The sequence below is a fragment of the Cupressus sempervirens genome, chromosome 2 (genome assembly GCF_028749045.1).
Source record: "Cupressus sempervirens isolate cs-2001-9-10 chromosome 2, ASM2874904v1, whole genome shotgun sequence".
NCBI lineage: Eukaryota > Viridiplantae > Streptophyta > Pinopsida > Cupressales > Cupressaceae > Cupressus > Cupressus sempervirens.
Window position 1 is genome coordinate 304,978,734 of NC_143119.1, and position 23,248 is coordinate 305,001,981.

Below are 23,248 nucleotides of genomic sequence, written 5' to 3' on the forward strand. Positions count from 1 at the left end.
ATGCAGATAAAGAACTTATGAATCTAAGATCAGAGAATGAAAGATTGTACAATGATTTCAACATTAAAAAGAAAACTTATGAAAGAATGATGAAATCTCAGGAAAGCATGAATCAATGAAATAAACGAACTCAGTACAGATAGAAAGGCAAAGCTAGAATGGGATACATAGAAGAAGGTGAATCATCTTATCAAGGAGCTCAAAAGAATAAAAGACTTGCTTGCAATCATTATGGTAAGATAGGTCATACATCAAACAAATTCTAGAGTAATGGTAAAGAAAAATTCAATGGAAAGTGTTACAGTTGTAATCAACATGGTCATAGAGCAAGTGAATGTAAAGAGAAACCTAAGTTTTAAGGTAAATGTCACAATTGCAAAAAACAACAACACAAATCTTCAGAATACAAAACCAAGTAGTGGAACCTAGTAGAACAAGTTGTGTAAGCAATATTTGGATGAGATTACAATACATGGTCTAGATGTCACTACTATGGTGAATTTGGGCACATTGGAGCAAATTGTGTGAAGCATCATATAAGGAAAAGAGATACTACAAAAAGATGTTTTAATTATACAAAACTTGGACATCTTGCCAAGAATTGTATGAACACAGGTAGAATTAAAGATGAAAAGAAAGCCAAAGCTAATAATATCAGAAAAAAAATGAGGCAACAATGGGTACCAAAATATCTAGAGAATGAAAACCAAGATCATGAAGTAAATGCCAGCCAAGTCAATGAGTTGGGTGGTTTAATCATTTCAACTTAGTTCCTTATGGAGATCATTCAAACTATGATTTATAAGAATTAATATAACACCAATTCCACCCATCAAGTACAATGATCCATTTAACATTTAAGATGCACAGGGGTAACTAAGCATGATGGAAAGCTGGAGACCTTACTGAGCAAGGTTAGGTCACAAGATCTCACCAAGAAAGGTTGGGTTGCATACTATTGTAGACTCAAATTGGTAGTTCCTACTGAGTGATGATGACTCTACTGAGCTATAGACGTATCTTAAGCATTAATGAATAAACTAAGTACAGGACAATCTATCACTGAGCTAGTATAAAGTATCGAGCATTAATGGCAATTGTTAGAAAGGTTAATCTTTCCTTGGATATATTAATTGGGATATTCCAAGGGTCCCTAAATGTAGTTTGTCCTCTTGTACACATGTGGAGGACATGTCATTGTTTGTCCTTTATTCCACATGTAAGGACAACTCTTGTTTATTTCTTTATTTAGTTTATCCTCCTTAAGAGGATTGTGACACTTTGCACACACCTATTATGAATGTGGCATTCATAGAAATGGGAGTTACAAATGCAACTCCTCTCTTATCTCTATATAAGAGATGCTCCTCCTTCTTTCTTCAACACACTCTTAGCACTTGATGTTATTGTATTGAGCTACTTTTGCTCCAACACTCTCTCTCTCTTCTCTAGGCATTTGCCTTCATTCATAATACTCACAAGGGGTTTTCTTTTCTTTCCCCTTATAAATCCTTGTCTCCATTGTTGAACCATCTTGGTGTATGCTCTTGGAGTTTGCTTATCTTATGGTAATATTGTTTCACACTTAACTTACTTGGATTGCTTCTCATTCCTTGCTCAATATTATCATTTCTTACATGGTATCAAAGGTTGGCTATTTAATCCTTGTTTTAAGTTTTGTCTTGAAGGTTGCCATTCATTGGAGCACACCTTATTTGAAGACTTTATTGAGAGAAGAAGTTTGTGTTGTGATTTTAGCTCTTTTTAACAAATCTTGTGTATACAGGTTTCATTTTTTTACTAACCCTCTTTGGAAGGCTTGCCGCCAAAGGGTTTTCTTGTTAAATTTCAATTTTTTTTCTTGTTTTGGAAGGCATGCCGCCAAAACAAGAAGTATTACAGGAGTAAAGTTTTCAATAACTCTCTAATTTTTATACTCCTTTTAAAAATTTTCCTACTCTTTAAAAACTTTTAATATATTCTTCTATATTTATTTGTTGTATGCTCTTGAAAATTTCAACCATACAACATAGATGTTTTTTATAGGATTTTAATCCTTATAAATCTATTAACTTTTTTTAAAACCCGCATTCATTTTTTACATTGGATTTTTTTTTTTAAAACCCACATTCAAATTTTGTTTGGGTGGACGCGCCACTCGCGCACCACCCGTGCACTGCCGCGCGACACCAGTGCGCCGCCGCTAGTTGTCGGCGCCGCTGCGCATCGCCGCCTGCATTCACCACCGCCGCACACACATATATCACAGGCTCGAGCAAGAAAGCCCTCTTTTCTGAGTTTCTTGCTGAGATTACATTGAAACCCCGTGCTATCAGCGACGCCCCACGCAAAATCCATTAAACCCTGTGTTATTTCTGTCATTTTTCCACCGCTTCCGCCGCCCCCTTCACACCTGGTGTAAACCCTACGCCGTGGCCCACGTCCAGGCCACGCGGCAACCGCCGCCTGCGTAGCCGCGTCAGCATCATTATCCACTCTCGTCCGGTTTTTAAACATTTGAAATCTCGCTTTTTTCCCACCGACCTCGGCCGACCAACCATCTCTGCCCTCTGGCCATGCGACAGCCGCCGCCAATGCTCCGCTCCTTAAATATATCTCCACCCAACCTTTTGCTTTTTGTTTTTATTCAAAAAAAAAAAAAAAAAAAAAAAACACAAAATTTTTTTCCTCATTATCAAAATTTTTTTTCTCAATTGATTTTCAAATTAAGAGATTTTTTTTTTTTTTTTAAAAAAGGAAATTTTTTTTCTTCTAATCATGTCAACCTTAATTCCAGAAATAAAACTTAATTATTCTAATTATCATTCTTGGAAAACTCATATCTCATTTATTTTTCGTTTTAAACACCTCTTCGAAATAGCCACTGACCCTTCTCTTGAACCCAGTTCAACGGCTACCCAAGACGAGAAAGATACTTGGAAAGCTAAAAATGAAGAAGCTTTAGGGTTAATTGGTATTTCCATTATTCCAGATTTATATGTGTTAATTGCTCACTGTTCTAAAGCTCATGATGCATGGTCCATCTTGCAAACCAAGTATGACAGTGGCGATGAATACCGCAAAATACAGTTGCAGCATCAACTCGAAGATCTCAGGTATGCAGATTTTAAAATTATGGATGAATTTCTCTTAAAATTTGATTCTCTTAAAAGTCAAATTATGGCTTTAGGTGTTCAATTAGAAGACATTCGTTTAATTCATCTTATTCTTAAAAAATGTCTTCCTAGACAGTTTCAACAGTTTATAACTAATATTCATGCACAACTTGCTATTCCTACTTTAACTTCTCAGTTAACTTATGTTATTTTTCAAACTTTATTAAGACAAGAAGAAGCTAAGCTAATTCAGTTTGGTACCCTCAAATCAATTGAACATGCATTTGTGTCTAGAAATTCAAGTAATAATTTTCGTTCCAATAATAATAATCATAATCACAAACAATATAATACTAATTCAAATAATTCCAACAATAAATTTCATGCCAAATATAATAATAATACCAATCATCCTAATAATACTCGTAATACTAATAATCAAAGGAATCATTCCAATTCCAAACCTCATTGTTCTTATTGTGGCAAAGATGGTCACATTGTCAATAACTGTTTTAAAAAGAAAAATGATAAAAAACCTATGAATAATAGTAACAATCATCAAAACTCAAATCATAAAAAAGGTAACTCTACTGGTTTTAATTCTCGTCATGCTTTTACTTGTAGCTTTAATCTTTGTAGACCTTTAGAATGGATTGTTGACAGTGGTGCATCACAACATGTCACTTCTCATAAAGAAATTTTTGATTCTTTACAACCTGATATTGCTAACATTCCTATTCAGTTAGCTAATAATCAGACTTGTAAAGTTGAAGGATTAGGTGATGTTACTATTCGCAATGGTAAATTGCATAATGTATTATATGTACCTGACTTGAAAACTAATCTGCTTTCTGTTTCACAGTTATGTTAGGACTATAAAGTTGAATTCTAAAAAGATACATGTTATATCATAGATCCTCAAACTCTCAAAGTGATTGCTCATGCTAAAATGGATAATGACAATTTGTTTAAATTCCATGAATTTGCTAGTTCATGATATTCTTTACATACTTCTATTGATTTCAATATATGGCATGAAAGACTTGGCCATTTAAATTCTGATTATATTACTTTTATGCAAAAGTATAATATGGTTGATGGCTTGCCTCACATTATTCCTTCCAAGATTGCCTGTACAGGTTGTATGAGTGGTAAGATGCATAGGGAGCCCTTTCCAAGTGGAAAATCATGGCGGGCAACTCATAAGTTGCATCTTGTCCATAGTGATCTTTTGGGCCCCATGGAGAATACCTCCATCCAAGGTTCTCGGTATGCACTTACCTTTGTTGATGATTTTTCTAGACGAACTTGGATCTATTTTTTGCATAGCAAGGATCAAGTTCTTGATATATTTATTGAATTTCAATTATATGTTGAAAGGCAATCTAGGTTTAAACTTAAAATTCTTAGAACTGATAATGGGAAGGAATATGTGAATAATGCTTTTCATTCTTATTTGAAATCATGTGGAATTAAACACGAGCTTACTATTCCTTATACACCACAACAAAATGGTGTGGCGGAAAGAAAGCATTGGACCATTGTTGAAATGGCTAGAAGCATGTTGCATGCTAAGAATCTGCATTATAAATTTTGGGCTGAAGCCATGTTTTGTGCAACTTATATTCTTAATCGGACTACTACCAAAGCTCTCAAGGCTATCACTCTAGAAGAGGCTTGGTCTGGTAGGAAACCGAATTTACATCATTTACAGATATTTGGTTCTATTGCTTATGTTCATACGCCTAAACAGAAAAGGCATAAATTAGATGCTAAGTCATCTCCTTATATGTTTGTTGGGTATGATGAAAATAGTAAGGGTTATCGTGTTTATGATTCCACTACTAACAAAGTTCAAGTTGCTAGAGATGTTTGTATTGCAGAAAATGGAGTTCATGATTGCTCTACTACACATGATGAAGAATTCAGTGGCACTAAAATTGTGCTGGTGGAGGACCAACCTCCTTCTCTTAACCCTACTCTTTCTCTTAATCCTTCAAATCAAGTACCACCGATTATTTTTGGTCCTTCAACTCATGATACTCAAGTAGATACTAATGATACTTTTATTACTAATGATTCTTCCTCTAGTGATAATTCCATTACAACTAAATGTAAACCTAAATGGGCTCAAAACTTAATCAATGAAGGTGATGATTACATTTCTAGACTTGGTGGAATTAAACATAGAAGGATTAATTATTGTAATTATGCTTTAATGACTACTATTATGAATTCTAACAATCCTAAGTCTTTTGATCAAGCTAACTCTCAACCTCATTGGCAGAAAGCCATGCAAGAGGAATATGATTCTTTAATCGCTAATCAAACTTGGGACTTAATCAAGTTACCTCATGGAAAGAATATAGTTTCATGTAAATGGTTATACAAAACAAAATTGAATACTAATAATGAAATTAGTAAATTCAAGGCTAGACTAGTAGCTAGAGGTTTTTCACAAATTGAAGGATTAGACTATAATGAAACTTTTGCTCCTATTGCTAAGATGCCTACTATCAAATTAGTTCTTGCTTTAGCATCTAAAATGAATTGGCCCATTCATCAAATGGATGTTAAAAGTGCCTTCTTAAATGGTGAGTTACATGAAGAAATCTATATGGATCAACCTCTTGGATTTGTTAAGAAAGGTAGTGAAAATCTGGTTTGCAAATTGAACAAATCTATTTATGGTCTTAAACAATCACCTAGAGAATGGTATTCTAAAATTAATTCTTTCTTTATTTCTCAAGGTTTTACTAGAAGTAAGAATGATCCTAATTTGTATATTAAACATACTAATGATGATATTATCATTGTTATTGCTTATTTAGATGATCTAATACTCACTTCTAGTTCAGACGCTTTGATTTCTGATATCAAATTTCAACTTAAACAGCAATTTTAGATGACTGACTTAGGTATCTTACATTACTTCTTAGGTATGCAAATTTTTCAAACTCCTAAAGGTATCTTTCTTTCTCAAAGCAAGTATGCTTATGATCTTTTAGAAAAATTTAAGATGAATAACTCTAACCATGTTTCAATTCCATGTGAATTAGGTACTAAATTAATGACTGATATGAATACTCCTTTTGTTGATGAAACTTTGTATAGGCAATTGGTAGGAAGTTTAAATTATTTAACTCTTACTAGACCTGATATTGCTTATAGTGTTGGTTTAGTTTCTCGATTTATGTCTAAACCTCAACAAACTCATTTTAAAGTTGCTAAACGCATCTTAAGGTACATTAAAGGAACTCTTAATATGGGATTATTTTATGATGCAAATTTTGAATTTATTTTACATGGCTATACTGATTCCGATCTAGGTGGAGATCCCAATGATGGGAAATCCACTTGTAGTTATTTTTTCTTTGTTGGTTCAGGTCCAATTTCTTGGAAAAGCAAAAAAGAACACTCTATTTCCCTCTGCTCAACTGAAGCTGAATACAAAGGTTGTACCAATGCAGCTAAGGAAGCTTTGTGGATTAGAAGACTTCTTGACGATTTGGGTCTACCTCAACAATCACCTACACCTATACATTGTGACAATCAAAGTGCTATTGCCTTGGCAAAGAATCCAGTTTATCATGCACAAACCAAACATATTTCACTTCAACATCACTTCATTTGAGAACAAGTTGAAGACAAGCAAATTATTCTTCTTTATTGTAAAGGAGAAGATCAAGTGGCTGATATTTTAACCAAACCACTTTCTAAAGAGAGATTTCAGTTTCATTGTAAAAATTTGGGTTTACAACCCATTGATGTAAACTCCCCAAGTAAAGATTAAGAGGGGGTGTTAGAAAGGTTAATGTTTCCTTGGATATATTAATTGGGATATTCCAAGGGTCCCTAAATGTAGTTTGTCCTCTTGTACACATGTGGAGGACATGTCATTGTTTGTCCTTTATTCCACATGTAAGGACAACTCTTGTTTATTTCTTTATTTAGTTTATCCTCCTTAAGAGGATTGTGACACTTTGCACACACCTATTATGAATGTGGCATTCATAGAAATGGGAGTTACAAATGCAACTCCTCTCTCATCTCTATATAAGAGATGCTCCTCCTTTCTTCAACACACTCTTAGCACTTGATGTTATTGTATTGAGCTACTTTTGCTCCAACACACACTCTCTCTCTTCTCTAGGAATTTGCCTTCATTCATAATACTCACAAGGGGTTTTCTTTGCTTTCCCCTTATAAATCCTTGTCTCCATTGTTGAACCATCTTGGTGTATGCTCTTGGAGTTTGCTTATCTTATGGTAATATTGTTTCACACTTAACTTACTTGGATTGCTTCTCGTTCCTTGCTCAATATTATCATTTATTACAACAATCAATCAAGATAAATTCATTAAAAGAAAGAAATAAAAGGCATTGTTTCACCACAAATTTCTAGAGCTATTTATGCAAAATGATTTCAAAGCACCCAAGGGAATTGAGTATTTCTTGTTGAAGAATTCTCAAAGTTTCCAAAAACCATACCAAGCATGGCATCATCAAGAATCAAAGAAAAGAAAGGGTTTGTAATGTTGGTTCATGGAGTCAATTGCAAGACACCCAATTTCAAGTTGAGTCCAACAATTGTAGAGGAACTTGACCCAGTTGGTGCATAGTCTCAAATTTTTCCTAAGGTATTACTCATGCATGAAATTCATTCCTTATATCACTATTCTATCCAAGAGCTTGAAACCCTTGAGATTAATGAAGCATTCAAGGAATTGTGTGTGGATGGTGCATTGAGGATTGGACACCAACATTTGGAAACCAAGGGCTTGACACATATCTCTCATATGCCAGGAGACTTTCAGATCAAGTGGATGAGATATATCCTAAATCATGTACACAATGGGCAGTTATGGTTGGAACAACCTATTTAGATAACTTAGACAATGATTCATAGAATCATTAGGCTCCCAATGCTTAATAAAGTAAAGACAACCAAAACCCTAGGTCAAGTCGAATTGTTAAAGAAAATTCTTCCCGAGTGGGATGAAAGAGGAATGCAGATTAGTGGTGTAATAGACATGGAGTTGAAGTTTGAAATTCATGTTATTGCACACAAGATTTACAACTCTAGTTAGTTAAACAATATATCATGTGAAGCTGTCGATCTTGCATACAAGATTGTGAAGAATAAACTATCCTTTGACCTTGTAGAGTTACTGTTGAACCAATTCAACAAGAACATGGAGAGCATCAGAGGATCAAAAAATAATCCATATAATTTTGAATATCTTTTAATATGTTTACTCTTCTTTATTTAGAAATTTTTTCCTTCCAAAGATATAGTAGTACGGAGGAAAGATGTTCCTATTTTATATTAGATTAATGACTATATAGTAGAGATGGGTAAATTACTAAAGAAGAGAGCTAAGAAACAAAAGCTTAGAGATTAAAATAAGAAAGAAAATCAAGTTTTCGAAGACATCAAGAGCATATTTTTTGATGCTTTGAGTATTGAGGTTGATAGTACTCAACCTATTCTTGATCAGTTAGCAAAAATTATTTACAAATTCAATCAAGACTTGAATGGATAGGAGAACCTGCTACAGAGAGCTAGAACAAATTTTGAGAATAGACTGTTAGAACAAGTTGCATAAATAATTGCAATAGATCAAGTACAGTTAGCTACTATTATTGGTTCACTAAAAACATCTGTTAATAATGTAGTTTTATTATTTGTCAAGTTAAGTCATACATCTATCTTTACAAAGGATATCAAGGAGAAAAACTCCAAGATAGATGAAGACATAAAGGCAAGCGCACACTAGTTGTCACTTGACCCAAGCCATAATTCTGCACATTACACAAAGATCAAATATCTAAAAAACTTGCAAGCATAATTATTGAAGAAAGAAGCTAGGACCAGTGCCACACTTGCAGAAATCCAAGGCATGATTCTTCCAAACAAGGATGCATTATAGAAACACATTGCACATGCAAAGACACTTATCCATGATAACAAATTCTCCATAGAAAATCACATGATGAAATTATCAACAAAGTTTAGATTGCATTGCATGCAACCAAGGTTCTATAGGAGAATTGGGACAAGACAATGGTATTTATTTTGAAGGTACATTATGAGTTCTTGTCACATTTTGGTATTATAATATAGATATTATACACCTTTTTCATTTATGTGAAAAAGGGGGAGAAGTGAATATTATATGAATAAGAATGGGGTAGAAGTAATTTCTAAAGAAGGAGAAATATACTCTACTCCATTTGTCTATATAGGAGAGATATATATAAGGGGCAAAAGTATAAGTATGGATAAGTAGAAAACACCTTTACAAAAGCAATTTTGAAAGATTAGAAAAATAAAGTATGTTACTGAGCCACAATAGATAGAATTCAAAATTGAGTTAAGGAGACAGAATGATGGAAATGGCAGTTTTGACTTATATTTTTTGAAGTTGAGATTTTTGGTTTTATATGTGTTTTTCACTAATGCCAAAGGGGGAGATTTTTGACATTAAGGTCAAATTTTGTACCAATGACTCAATACTTAGTCAATTGGTTACATTGCTACTGAGCTCTATAGTTTCTAGCGAGCTTATCATTCAATTTTTAGTTTTAACAAAGTGATTGAGTTGCTCCTGAGCCAAGAAGTTAGAATATAGTATCAAATGAGCACCTAAGTCAGTTTGTAGTGTTTTCCAAGATACACAGTATTTAACAAGATTCATAAACAATGTATAGTGCAAGCTGAGTGTAGTAGAGGATACCGAGCTAGTCAGTGGAAGTGAAGAATATTGTAGTGTTAACCGAGCTCTATACTATTAACCAAGTCCATCAATGTCTACCAAGGTCACAGGGTTAATAAAGTGGATCTAGTGTTGACCGAGTCATGTAGTGTTAATCGAGTGATCTAGTTGCTACCAAGTTTCTTAGAGTTCACCGAGTCACACAATACTGCTTGAGTTTAAGCTACTTGGAAGTGATTAGTATGGACTAAGTTTTAAGTTGAATTGAGTGCCAAAGATTGTTGAACATTACAATGTTTTTCATGTATCAAAAAATCCCCGAGTTTTTCTTCAGAACTTGAGTTCCAATAGTTGGCCCAATTTTGTGAATTATGATAAAATTGGTATTGTAGCCAACTTTGGTAAGTTATGATTTAGATTGGTATATATGTAATCCATTGTATCATATCCAATAAGATATATGAAAAGATATATGATGAGAAGAAGTTTGAATTAAGAAGGCTACAAGTAGTATAAGGGACAACAAAGATTTATCTATCATAGTCAATTGATCATTGCAATACAAGGAATCTCAACCAAAAAATAAGAGTTGTAGATCAAAGATCAACCACTAGTTCATCTTAACAGGTGCATTAGTCAAATCCTTTAATAGGCTAGACTTAAGAGTCTTTGCTAAATCTCCTAACTAAGTGCATACTTGATTGTATCTTTGTAAATCTTTTAAAAAAGTGGACCTCACAGTCCTTTTTGCTCCTAATAGGGAAGATCATTATAAGTGGTCAATTGTAAGCCTTAACAAGTTAACTTTATACTATAGTACTAAAGCTTGTGGGTATCATCTCCACCCTAGTTTTACTTTCTATTTGGAAGGTTTCTGGGTTACCATATCTTGTGTCAAAGTGTTATGAATGTTTATTTTCTTTTACTCTTTCATGCATACAATTAGATTAGAATATTATATGAAGGACTAATTAGTGAAGTAAGATAAAAAAAATTCGGTTCCTAATTCACCCCTCCCCTCTTAGTATCCTTGCCTACCTTATATTTCCAACAATTTATTCTTTATATATGAATCTTTGTGATGTTGATTTCTTTAAATTGGAGAATCAACACTCTATTGATAAAATACAAGCATATATGAAGGCTTGTACTATTTCTTTGGGCAAGAATACAAGTTCAAGCTCACATTCTAATAATAAATTAGCATATGATCAGGGAAGATTAGCCAAAGTGATGGCTAAAAACAATAGCATTAGAAAAATAGTGGTTTCAATTCAATTTATTCTTCTACCTCATTTAGAGATAATTTAGAAGGAACTATCTATGGCTCAGAATCTAATAAAATGAGCTCTACATCTCTCAATAGTAGAGAGCCTAATTGATCTAGCTACTCAACTAGAAATTAAAATTCAAGTCATGTAATTAGTGAGACCAAGATGGAATCAAGGACTTGAAGAAATTTCAGCTTCTCATATATCCTTTTTGGACAAATACCAACTAACCCCTAAAATTCTGAAACCATATAAAGACAAAAACCAGGGGGAAATGTTATCATGACAAAAATCATTTAGAAAGGGGGAAATCCCCTCATGCACAAATAAGGGGAAATTTATTATGATAGAAAAATGGGAAAACCATAAGATCATATTGGAAAAAGAGTCATTGAATGAGCCAACATCAAAATTCACATACATGTATATATTGTATGGTAGAGTTCTATTTTTTCACTATTTTATAATTTTGAATGGATTGTTAAGTCAAGAAAAAGTGTTTATTCCACCAATGTCAAAAGTGAAGATTGTTGATCTCTAAGCCTGGTTTCCTATTAGTGTCCAACACTTAGTAATTCTCTATGTAGTGTTGGTTGGTAATCACTATGATTGAGCCATCCAGAGAAGGTCAAGCTACATGAACTTGTTTATATATCACTACATCCCAAGGAAGTCAAAGGTTGTCGAACATCCCAAGAGAGATCGAGCTTGTATACATGTCGAGTAAAATAATGGAGAATGAGTGATGTAAAGTTAACTTATGCCAAGCGAGTTAGTATATGTCGAGCCTCTAGAAGCTGAGAGAGAACATGAATGTGAGTTATGACCAATTGTTAGAACATTTAATTGCCACGTAAACTTGTTTTGGCATATGTATTTGTAATGGCACAAATACTTATGTAAACCATTTTGGTCAACTTCTATATGACATTTAAGGATTGTAGAGATAGTCAAAGAGAAAAGTACATTTCTTTTTAGAAGTCATGAATCCCAAGAATGGTAGATTAATGAATCATAAAATCAAAAAGGTTAAATGACAAAAGGATGAATTATGGATCATTGATTGTGATCTAGAATTTTCCATGAATATCTATTTAAGAAGGGATCTAACCCTAAATTATTATGTGAGAGTAATGAGAGAGAGATGAAAGAGTGAAGGAGAAAACAAGATAAGAATAGAGAAAGGAAGGTTAAGTTTGATAAGAAGATTAGACAAAGCAACCTAGTAGTGAAGGATATGTTAGAAATATATAATGTTGAGGTTGGTGTGTGGGGGAGGGGGGGAGGGTGGGTGGTAAATCAATATTCTACAAAATTTTTCCTACAACTAGATAATGTTAATTTCTTTATAACTTGCATATGAAAGAAAACCAACAATGATAATGCAATGATGTTTTGATGACTTCCATGGTTCATACTTTTGAAGATTTATTGATTGTAAGTCATTGTGTAAAGTTAGCATGAACCTCACCTTTATATATGCAGAAAAAGGAAGATTGTAGGTATTCTTGAGTGTAGGGTTGGATGCCTGCCTATGAGCTATCTTGGAACTCATTTGGGGACTAAGACAACAAACTTTTTCTAGAATGGGCTTATTGATAGGTTGGAAAGGAACCACTCTCAACCAAGATGGTAAATGTCTTATGGTGAAGTCAACTCTTTAGAATCTTCCAATGTATGCCTTGAGTCTCTTTGGGCTTTTGGTCAAATATGCTAAGAAAATGGAAAAGATCTAGAGAGATTTTCTATGGTCTAGATTGGAGGAACATAAAAGATAACCCCTAGTGGCTTTGGATAATGTATGTGTCCCCAAGCGTTATGGAGGTTTGGGAATTAGAAAACTTAGGCATCTCAATAATGCTCTTCAAGCTAAGTAGGTCTGGCGCATATTTAATAGTACTAGGGAATGGAGAGATATTTTGGTGGATAAGTACATTAGAAGACCTTCACTAAGATATTTTCTCAATGATTCTAACATCCTTAATGGCTCAATTATATGGAATGGGATCTTAAAGGTGAGGACCTTAGCTAACTCTATGGCCAAATAGAAAGTGGGGAATGGAGAGAACATCCTCTTCTGGCATGATAATTGGCTGATTCAGGGCCCTCTCATTAATAACCTCACATATGATAACTGGGCCAATACTTGTATAAGGTTGTTCGGAATAAAAGTAAGAGACTATAGAATGGACCAGGGATGGAGAGACCTATCTATGATTTTGAATGATCTCAATCCGATAATGGTGATGCTGAACTCTTTGATTTTGAGTAATAATAAGGCTGAACTGATATGGGAGGGTAATCCAAGTGGATCCTATTCGGTGTCCTTGGGGTAAAACTCCCTTTAGAGCCTAAAGGAGAAACCTCTTTGGGCTAAGGCTTAGCTACCTAGCCTTACCCCCAAAGTTAACATTTTCTTCTAGCTGATGCTTCAAGATAAAATTCTTACTCTAGAAAATTTGGCAAAAAGAGGTCAGTATATCCCTAACAGATGTATTCTTTGTACACAATACTTGGAGATGGTTAATCATATCTTCATCCATTGCCCTTATTCAATGGAGGTCTAAGAATATCTCACCAAGAACTATGGAGTCAGTTGGTGCAAGCCAGGGAATATTTTTGACTTCTTTTATCAATGGGATAGTATGTACAAAGGCACACATTTGCATAGTAAAAGCATATTGACTTTGCCCTATTTGTGCTGGGGAATATGGAAGGAGAGAAACAACCAAATTTTTTGAGATAGGGAGGTTCTTTCTAATGTGCTTGTGGATAAAATTAATAGCAATATGAGAGACAATTTTCTTATTAGGAAGGGTGGAGATCTTGATGAAGGGGGTAATAGTAAGGAAAGGGAGAAGGATAGGAGAATGAAAAGATAGGGGTGAACTGGAGACTCCCCCCTAAAGGTTGGCACAAAGCTAACTTCAATGGAGTAGCTAAAGGCAACCCTGGTCCTTTGGAATGTGGGGGAATCATTAGAAATAGTCATGGTGCAGGTATTGCTACTCTCCTACCCCTTGGGAATCCAAAAAAATCACTATGTTGAAGCTAGTGCTACTTTCCACACTACTAAACTAGCATTGGAAGTGGGAGTGAAAAACTTATGGCTAGATGGGGACTCAAACACTATCATTAGATGCATAAAAGGTGACCTCCAGCCTATCTGTACCATTGCAAACATAGTGGAAGAAATTTGTACTACCCTTGGAAAATTTGAGAGTGTACACATCAACCATGAGTATAGGGAATCCAACTCGGTGGGTGATTGATTTGCCAATGAGGCAGTCAAGAAAGAAACAATGATATGTGGATGAGTATTTTCAATTTAATTCTAGTGTCTATGAGCATGATGCTGAAGTACATTCTGATCGGCATATGCACTATGAGAGTGAAGAGAGTAATTTTGTTTTGCCAAGTGAGCTAATGGAGAATGTTGATTTTGTTGGTGAAACTGATGAGAATGATTTTTTTTAGATTACCTCATGAAAGTGGAAATGAAAATTAGGTCTATGACAGAGCTAAGAAGTTTTGTTGAAGTTTGTTGGCTCGAGACCATCATTTATATAGTTTAGGAGTAGTTTTTTTTTTTTTCTTTCAATGAAGTTGTTTCAGAGAAGGTTTTGGAGTGGTTTGCTTCTTCCAAAGATCTCAATCATTTCCATGCCTGAAAGGGACATGCATTCCTAGACAAAGCCAGTGATGGGACTCAAAATTGAAGCCCTAATTTTGAGTACCATTCTAAATTTTGACTCAAATTGAGCCCCTATAAGAGTTTTTTGTGCATGTGTACCTAGTTGTCACTTCGAGGCTTATAAAGTGTTTCATGTTTCTAACACCTTACATTCAATATATGCATGTGTCTCATAATGATAAATTGTCATTTTGAATCATTTCATGAAGCATCATTTTGAGCATTGTTCAAATCTGCATTTTTGCCTAAGTGTCAAACAATGACAGGAAGCCTAGTTTGAAATTGAATATTTTGCACCTGGATAAGTACCATAACTCTCTTCATTGGGAGTATTTATTATGTATATCAAAGAACTTATGTTTTAGATTTCAAGTCATTTAAATATGTTTTGACTAGGTTTTGAATCCCTCGAAGTTGGTTGTTTACTATTGTCATGCTGATGCATATTGCTCAGAATCCCAGGAAGCCCTGTTTAACCACTTATAAAAATGTTCCAATTGATCCTTCCTACTAAGAAAATTCCTTTTGTGATACATTCTAGGGGTTAAAAACTTTCCATGTTCTATAATTGAGTCTATGACAACTTCGTTTTACTAGTTTTCAAATGTGATTCTAAATGCGATTTATGAAGTTTTACCAATGTGTAAACGTGGAGATTGATCAGTAGCCCTATTCGGGATGTCACAACTATAAAACCATGATAGATGAGACCAAATAGATTATACCACTATGTTATACTCCAAAAATACTTTAAGTGTGCTAGTTTTCAAGTCTTGATGAATCCATCTACACACTTTCCTAGGTCCACTCCATTTGTGAAAATCATTTTTCTATTAGTGTTCCTTGTTTTGCAATTCCAATTACCCCACTTTGACTGCTTTCCAAATTTGGATAGTTATTTTTCATGATCCCAAATCATAGATTTATACTCTCCTTGTGACAGTAAACTAATGCCCAAGTTTTCATGCCTCCAAGTGATCATTTGACCTATTTTCAAAGCACTTTATATTTTTTGACATGTTTGTTTGTAGACAGTTTCAAGTGAGATACTTTGGCAATCAATATCTTTTGACCTAGATGTTGTCATATGATGAAATATAATAGGATATGAGAATGTGGAATAGATAATTAGTGTGCTTATTTAATCAATTTTTAAAGCTAACTCATAGGCCTTCCTGCCAGAAAATCACAGTTCGCAAGAAAGGATAAAATGGGTTTTCAATGATCAAGTAGTGATCAATTTTAAAGCTGATTAGTGAAAAAAGTTCAATGAATCAGTTTGGATGGTTAGGCCTTTACTTTGATTTTTTTTAGCCAAACCCACTTTTGGGCTTGACTGATTCCATCAAATTGATAGGTTTTCATTGAGTTGTTTTGATTATAACATTGAAGTTGAAATAGAGAGTGAAGTATTATTTATTTCTCATGTCAAGACATGTAGAATGTTGGTGGTTCAATTGAATAAAGTAGAGACTTTGCATAAGCATATATTCAAAGAAGAAAAGTGAAATGTCTATGTTCTAAATGTCATGGGATTATAAAAGGCATAGATTAAAAAATGAATATGGACATTCTTACAAATCATCTTGATATATTGTACTTATGTGGAGACCTATGGATTAAGTTCAAGGAAGGCACCATATGGATTTTGGTACGAGATGTTATCATGAGGGATCTTCATTATTATTTTCTCTTCCAGACACAAGAACATAATGACACTCTTGGACTTGAACAGTTAAATGAATCTCATGAATTCACTCATAAAGTTCTACCTAAAGAAATTGAGTGGACAAATAAAATGTTATCTTGATGTAGGAGCATCCTGGGTTGCCTTTTTATCCTACTCATTTTGTTCACCTAGTAGTTCCTTCATGTGCCTAGCAGTCCTTCATGTGTCTAGCAATTCCTTCATGTGCCTAACAACCCTTCATGTGCCTAACAGCCCTTCATGTGCCTAGCAGTCCTTCATGTGCCTAGCAGTTCCTTCGTGTGCCTAGCTATCCTTCATGTGCCTAGCAATTACTTCATGTGCCTAGCAGTTCTTCATGTGCCTAGCAATTCCTTCATGTGCCTAGCAATACTATTTTCTTCATGTGTCTAGTAACCCTATTTTCTTCATGTGCCTAGTAACCATGTTTTCTTCATGTGCCTAGTAAGCCTATTTTCTTCATGTGCCTAATAACCTAGTTTTCTTCATGTGCCGAGTTATTGTAGAAATTCCTTCATGTGCTGAGTTATTGTAGCATTCATTCATGTGCTGAGTTACCCTGTGTATGCCAAGTGATTCTTCATGTGCTAAGTTACTTAGTGTATGTTGAGTGTTTCTTCATGTGCCAAGTTACTTAGTGTATGCCGAGTGTTTCTTCATGTACTGAGTTACCTAGTGTATGCCAAGTGTTTCTTCATGTGCCAAGTTACTTAGTGCATGCCGAGTGTTTCTTCATGTGCCAAGTTACCCAGTGTATGCTGAGTATCAGTATTTGGACGTGATTTTGTGAGCTGACTTGTGAGATTTATTTCATTCATGACATTTATTTTAAGATCTTTTCTTCGGATGAGTCCAAACCGTTGTTGGGTCAACCTTCCTCTTATGTAATGATTCTTGAGTGATATGTAAGCCATTTTGGCAATTATAAATAGAATGTTCAGGCTTAGAATTAGGAAAGTTTTGAGAGAAGTTTTTGGAGAAGATTTTAGAGCAAAATTGAAGGTGTGAATTTGCTGTTGGATATTTGTAACTAAATGTATTGTAATTGGTCATAACCCAGAAGGCCTCACAACTGGGCATGTATGGAGATATTTTAACAAATCAATAGAAGTATTTGCTATTCTCTCTCCTTTGGTTGTTGTTCCTTGTGTTTGCTTCTGTTGTGTTAACTCTTGCAGGGTGGTTTAGATAGCTAGGTGAGCCATTGGCCCTAGTTATTTGTCCTCTTTTCCTACATCAGTTGGTATCAGAGCTTGAGGTTTGTCCTTGTGGAGATTGGATCATGTAGAACCCTAATTTGGATTTGGTTTTAGGGTAGTAGATCTGTGAATTTTACCTATAACTTGTAGAGGGTTACGATCTTGCAAGAACTTGATTTGTAAAGATGGTTCGTGGTAGAGGAAATAATGTTGATAATGCTATATTAGATCAATTGAGACAAATTGCAGCCAGATTAGATGCTATGGAGACAACACAGAGGAGAGGAGCACATCTTGATGATGTAAGTGATGATGAAGCAACAACACCAAAGCCTAAGCAAGAACCTAAAGAAGACCAAGATGAAGAAAAATTGTTGAGAGTATTGTCTAGAGTGAATTCAAAGCTTGCTAAAAAAGTTGTTTCTTATGATGGAAAATTGGACACCAATGCTGTGTTGGATTGGATCTCTGATATGGAGAAGTTCTTTGAGTATGAAAACACTCTTGATAATAGAAAGGTGAAGATTGCAGTCACTAGGTTGAAAGGTCATGCATCACTATGGTGGGAGCACTTGCAAACTAATAGACAAAGGAGAGGAAAGGAGAAGATCAAAACTTGGCCAAAGATGGTGAACAAGGTAAAGAAAAAATTCCTTCCTACTAATTACCAAGTTAGCTTGTTGAGAAAGATGCAAAATTTGAAGCAAAAAGACATGACTGTGAAAGAGTATACTAAGGAATTCTATAGACTGGACATCAAATCTAGACATGTGGATCATTATGTTGAGAAAATTGCAAGGTACATTAATGGATTGAGATCTGGAATAAAAGATGAAATAAGTTTTGTGAAGCTGGAAAGTGTAGAAGAAGCATATCAATATGCCTTGAAAGTTGAGGAGATCTTGACAAAGAAGCATGAACAAAGATAGAGATGCAGAGGTGGTAGATTCCAGAGAGGCAGAGGTAGATCTTATGGAGAAAGTGGCAGATTTGATAGTTCTATGTAGGATAAAGGAAAATCTGAATGGAAGAATGATGAAAAAGGCAAGACTGAATGGAAAAGTGGTAATTTTTATCGAGGAGGCACTAATTCTTATCGAGGAAGAGGTAATTATTATTCTACAGGTGGATTTCATGGTAATTGTTCTAGATGTGGCAAAGAAGGGAATAGATCCTTTGAATGTAGATCTTCTAAAGGTGGGCAGAATAATAGAAATGCTATGATTCAAGAAGACATTGAGAGTTCACCAAGTGGACCTGAGGCTGGAGAAAGTTTGATGGTGAGAAGAACCTTATGCAATAAGTGAAGTGATGAGGAACCTATTTTAAGGAGAAGTCTTTCCAAGACAAGATGTAAGATGGCTGGAAAATGCTGTAAAGTGATCATTGACAATGGAAGTTCTACAAATCTGACATCAGAAAAGCATAAGATGAGCATAAGATATTGGTAAGTGAGGAATGCCTTGTGAAGTTCAAAATTGGACATTACTTTGATAAAGTTTTATGTGATACTATGTCCATGGATTGTTGTCATATTTTGTTGGATAGACCTTGGCAATATGATAGATATGTTGTACATGATGGAAGATTGAATCAATATACTCTTTGGGTAAATGGGAAGAAACAAATGTTGTTGCCTTTGATCAAAAGTCCAGATGAGGTTAATTGTACTGCTATAAAAGTTTGCATGGTTAATGGGAAACAATTTGAAAAGGAAATGAAAAAGAATCAAGTTTGTTTTGCTATAATTCCAAGAAAATCGAGTTTTTTCAATGGAGACTGAGTGCAAGAAAATAGTGTTAACCGAGTGCTAGTCAATAGTGACCAAATGATAGATGGTAGTATTGAACAAGTGCCAAAAGAAATTGCAGAGTTGTTGAACGAGTATAAAGAAATTATTGCTAATGATATTCCTAATGCTTTACCTCTAGTAAGAAGCATAAGTCATTGTATGGATCTGATCCCTAGAGCTAGTTTGCCAAAAAAAGCACCATATAGATTAACACCTACAGAGAATGAATAACTTAATAGACAAGTGCATGAGTTGTTGCAGAAAGGTTTGATCAGAGAAAGCTTGAGTCCATGTGTTGTACCTACTGTATTAGCACCTAAAAGGAATGGAGAATGGAGAATGTGTATTGATTCCAGAGCCATTAACAAGATAATAGTGAAATATAGGTTTCCTATGCCATGGATGGATGACATAATGGATTGTTTGAGTGTAGCAAAGTATTTTACCAAGATTGATTTGAAGAGTGGCTATCATCAGATCATAATTAGAGAAGGTGATGAATGGAAGACCACTTTGAAGGTAAAAGATGGTTTGTATGAATGGTTGGTTATGGCTTTTGGTTTGACTAATGCACCTTGTACTTTTATGAGGTTGATGAATGAAGTTCTAAAAAGATTCTTGGGTAAGTTTGTGATTGTTTATTTGGATGATATTTTGATATTCAAAAAGACTAAGGAAGAACATCTTGAGCATATTAGACAAGTATTGCAGAGGTTGAAAGAGGAAAAGTTGCAGATTAATCTGAAAAAGTGTTCTTTTATGCAAGAGGAGATTGTGTATGTAGGATTTTTTATTTCAGCTGATGGATTGAGGATGGATCCTGAGAAGGTTCAAGAAATTTTGGAATGGCCTACACCTGAGAATGTGAGTGAGGTAAGATCATTTCATGGTTTTGCTATTTTTTACAGAAAGTTTATAAAGAATTTCAATGCTATTTTTAATGCTATGACTAAAACAATGAGGGGAGATAAAAAGGAATTCAAGTGGACACATGGAGTTGATAAGACTTTTGAGATTTTGAAACAAAAGGTTTCTGAATTACCTGTATTGGCTTTACCTGATTTCAACAAAGTATTTCAAGTTGAATGTGATGCAAGTGGTAATGCAATAGGAGCTGTATTAAGTCAACAAGGTAAGCCTGTTGCTTTATTTAGTGAAAAGTTGAATGATGCTAAAAGGAAATATTTTGTGTATGATCAAGAGTTTTATGCTATTGTTCAAGCATTGAAGAAGTGGAGAGATTATTTGATGCCTAAGGAATTTGTGTTGTATATTGATCATAAAGCTTTACAATACTTGGGAAGTCAACATAAATTGAATCAAAGACATATGAAGTGGGTTGAGTATTTTCAGAGTTTTACATTTGTGATCAAGCACAAGAGTGGAGTTACTAACAAAGTTGCTGATGCATTGAGTAGAAGACGTTCTTTGTTGACTGAAATGAAGGTTGAAGTTCTTGGTTTTGATGAAATGAAAGAATTGTATGATGCTGATCCTAATTTTTTTGAGGCGTGGAGAGAGTGCAAAGCACCAAATCTAACAGATCACATAAGTAAGTATGATGAGTATTTCATTCAAGAAGGTATGTTGTTCAAAGGTATTTAGTTGTGTATTCCTAGAAGTCCTATGAGGTTGAATTTGATTAAGGAAAAACATAGTGGTGGATTAGCTGGACACTTTGGAATTGATAAGACATTGAGTTTTCTAAAAGAGAAATATTATTGGCCACAAATGTATAAGGATGTTCAATTTTTTTTAAAGAGTTGTGGAGTTTGTCAAATTGCAAAGGGAGTGAGTTAAAATACTAGTTTGTATACACCTATTACTATTCCAGAGAAACCTTGGACAGACATTAGTATGGATTTTGTTCTTGGATTTTCTAAAACAGTGAATGGGTATGACTCTATATTTGTTGTAGTGGAAAAATTTTCTAAGATGGCTCATTTCATACCATGCAAGAAGACATCAGATGCTAAGCATGTTGCTAAACTTTTTTTTAAAGAGATTGTGAGATTGCATGGATTACCAAGAAGCATTATGTTAGATAAAGACAATAAGTTTGTTGGTTATTTTTGGAAGACTTTGTGGAAGAAGATGGGTACTGAATTGAAGTTTAGGTCTACATTCCATCCACAAATAGATAGATAGAAAAAGGTTGTGAATAGAATCTTGGGTAATTTACTGAGATGTTTAGTTGGGAATAAGCTGAGTAATTGGGAGATGGTATTGGCACAAGCTGAATTTGCATATAACAATTTTGTGAATAGGAGTACAAGGAAGACACCTTTTGAGATTGTTATCAAAATGCATCTTAGAGGTATATCAGATTTGAGAGATGTTGTTGGTGAAGAAAAGAAAAGCACTATAGGAGAAGAATTTGCTGATTTTATGGAGTCTTTGCATAAGGAAGCGAAGTTGAGGTTGGAACAAAGCAATCAGAAGTATAAGGAGAATGTTGATTAGTCTAGAAGACACCATGGTTTTCAAGTTGGTGATGAGGTGATGGTTCATCTAAAGAAAGGAAGATTCCCAGTTGGAACCTGAAGATGAAGAAATTTGGACCTTGTAAGATCTTGAAGAAGTTTGACTGTGTTAATGCTTATGAAGTTGAGTTACCTGATGACATGGATATATCTCCTATATTTAATATTGCTGATTTGTACAAGTATCAGGAGTTAGAGGATGAAGTTGTTATACCAGATGATTATCCTAAGAAACAGATTGAGGAGGTTGAAAAGATATTGGATTATAGAGTTGGCAAGAGTACAAGATGAAAATATTACTATGAATATTTGGTGAAGTGGAAGAACAGACCTATTGAAGATGCTTCATGGATTTCTCAATTTGAGTTGGATTCAGCTCAAGTTGGGACATCTCAATGATTCAAGAGAATCATTTCTTTCAACCCCAGTTGTCTAATGTAGGAGCATCCTGGGTTGCCTTGTTATCCTACTCATTTTGTTCACCTAGTAGTTCTTTCATGTGCCTAGTAGACCTTCATGTGCCTAGCAATTCCTTCATGTGCCTAGTAGCCCTTCATGTGCCTAGCAATTCCTTCATGTGCCTAGCAGTCCTTTATGTGCCTAGAAATTCCTTCATGTGCCTAGTAGTTCTTCATGTGCCTAGCAATTCCTTCATGTGCCTAGCAACCCTATTTTCTGCATGTGCCTAGTAACCCTATTTTCTTCATGTGCCTAGTAACCCTATTTTCTTCATGTGTCTAGTAACCCTATTTTCTTCATGTGCCAAGTTACTGTAGAAATTTCTTCATGTACTGAGTTACTGTAGCATTCCTTCATGTGCCGAGTTACCTAGTGTGTACTGAGTGATTCTTCATGTGCCGAGTTACTCAGTTTATGCTGAGTGTTTCTTCATGTGCCAAGTTACTTAGTGTATGCCGAGTGTTTCTTCATGTAATGAGTTACCTAGTGTATGCCGAGTATTTCTTCATGTGTTGAGTTACTTAGTGCATGCTGAGTGTTTCTTCATGTGCCGAGTTACCCAGTGTATGCTGAGTGTCAGTATTTGGATGCGATTTTGTGATCTGACTTGCAGGATTTCTTTCATTTGTGACATTTATGTTAAGAGCTTTTCTTGAGATGAGTCCAGACCATTGTTGGGTTAGCCTTCCTCTTATGTAATAATTCTAGAATGATTTGTAAGCCATTTTGGCAAGTATAAATAGAATGTTCAAGCTTAGAATTAGGCAAGTTTTGGGAGAAGTTTTTGGAGAAGATTTTAGAGTAGA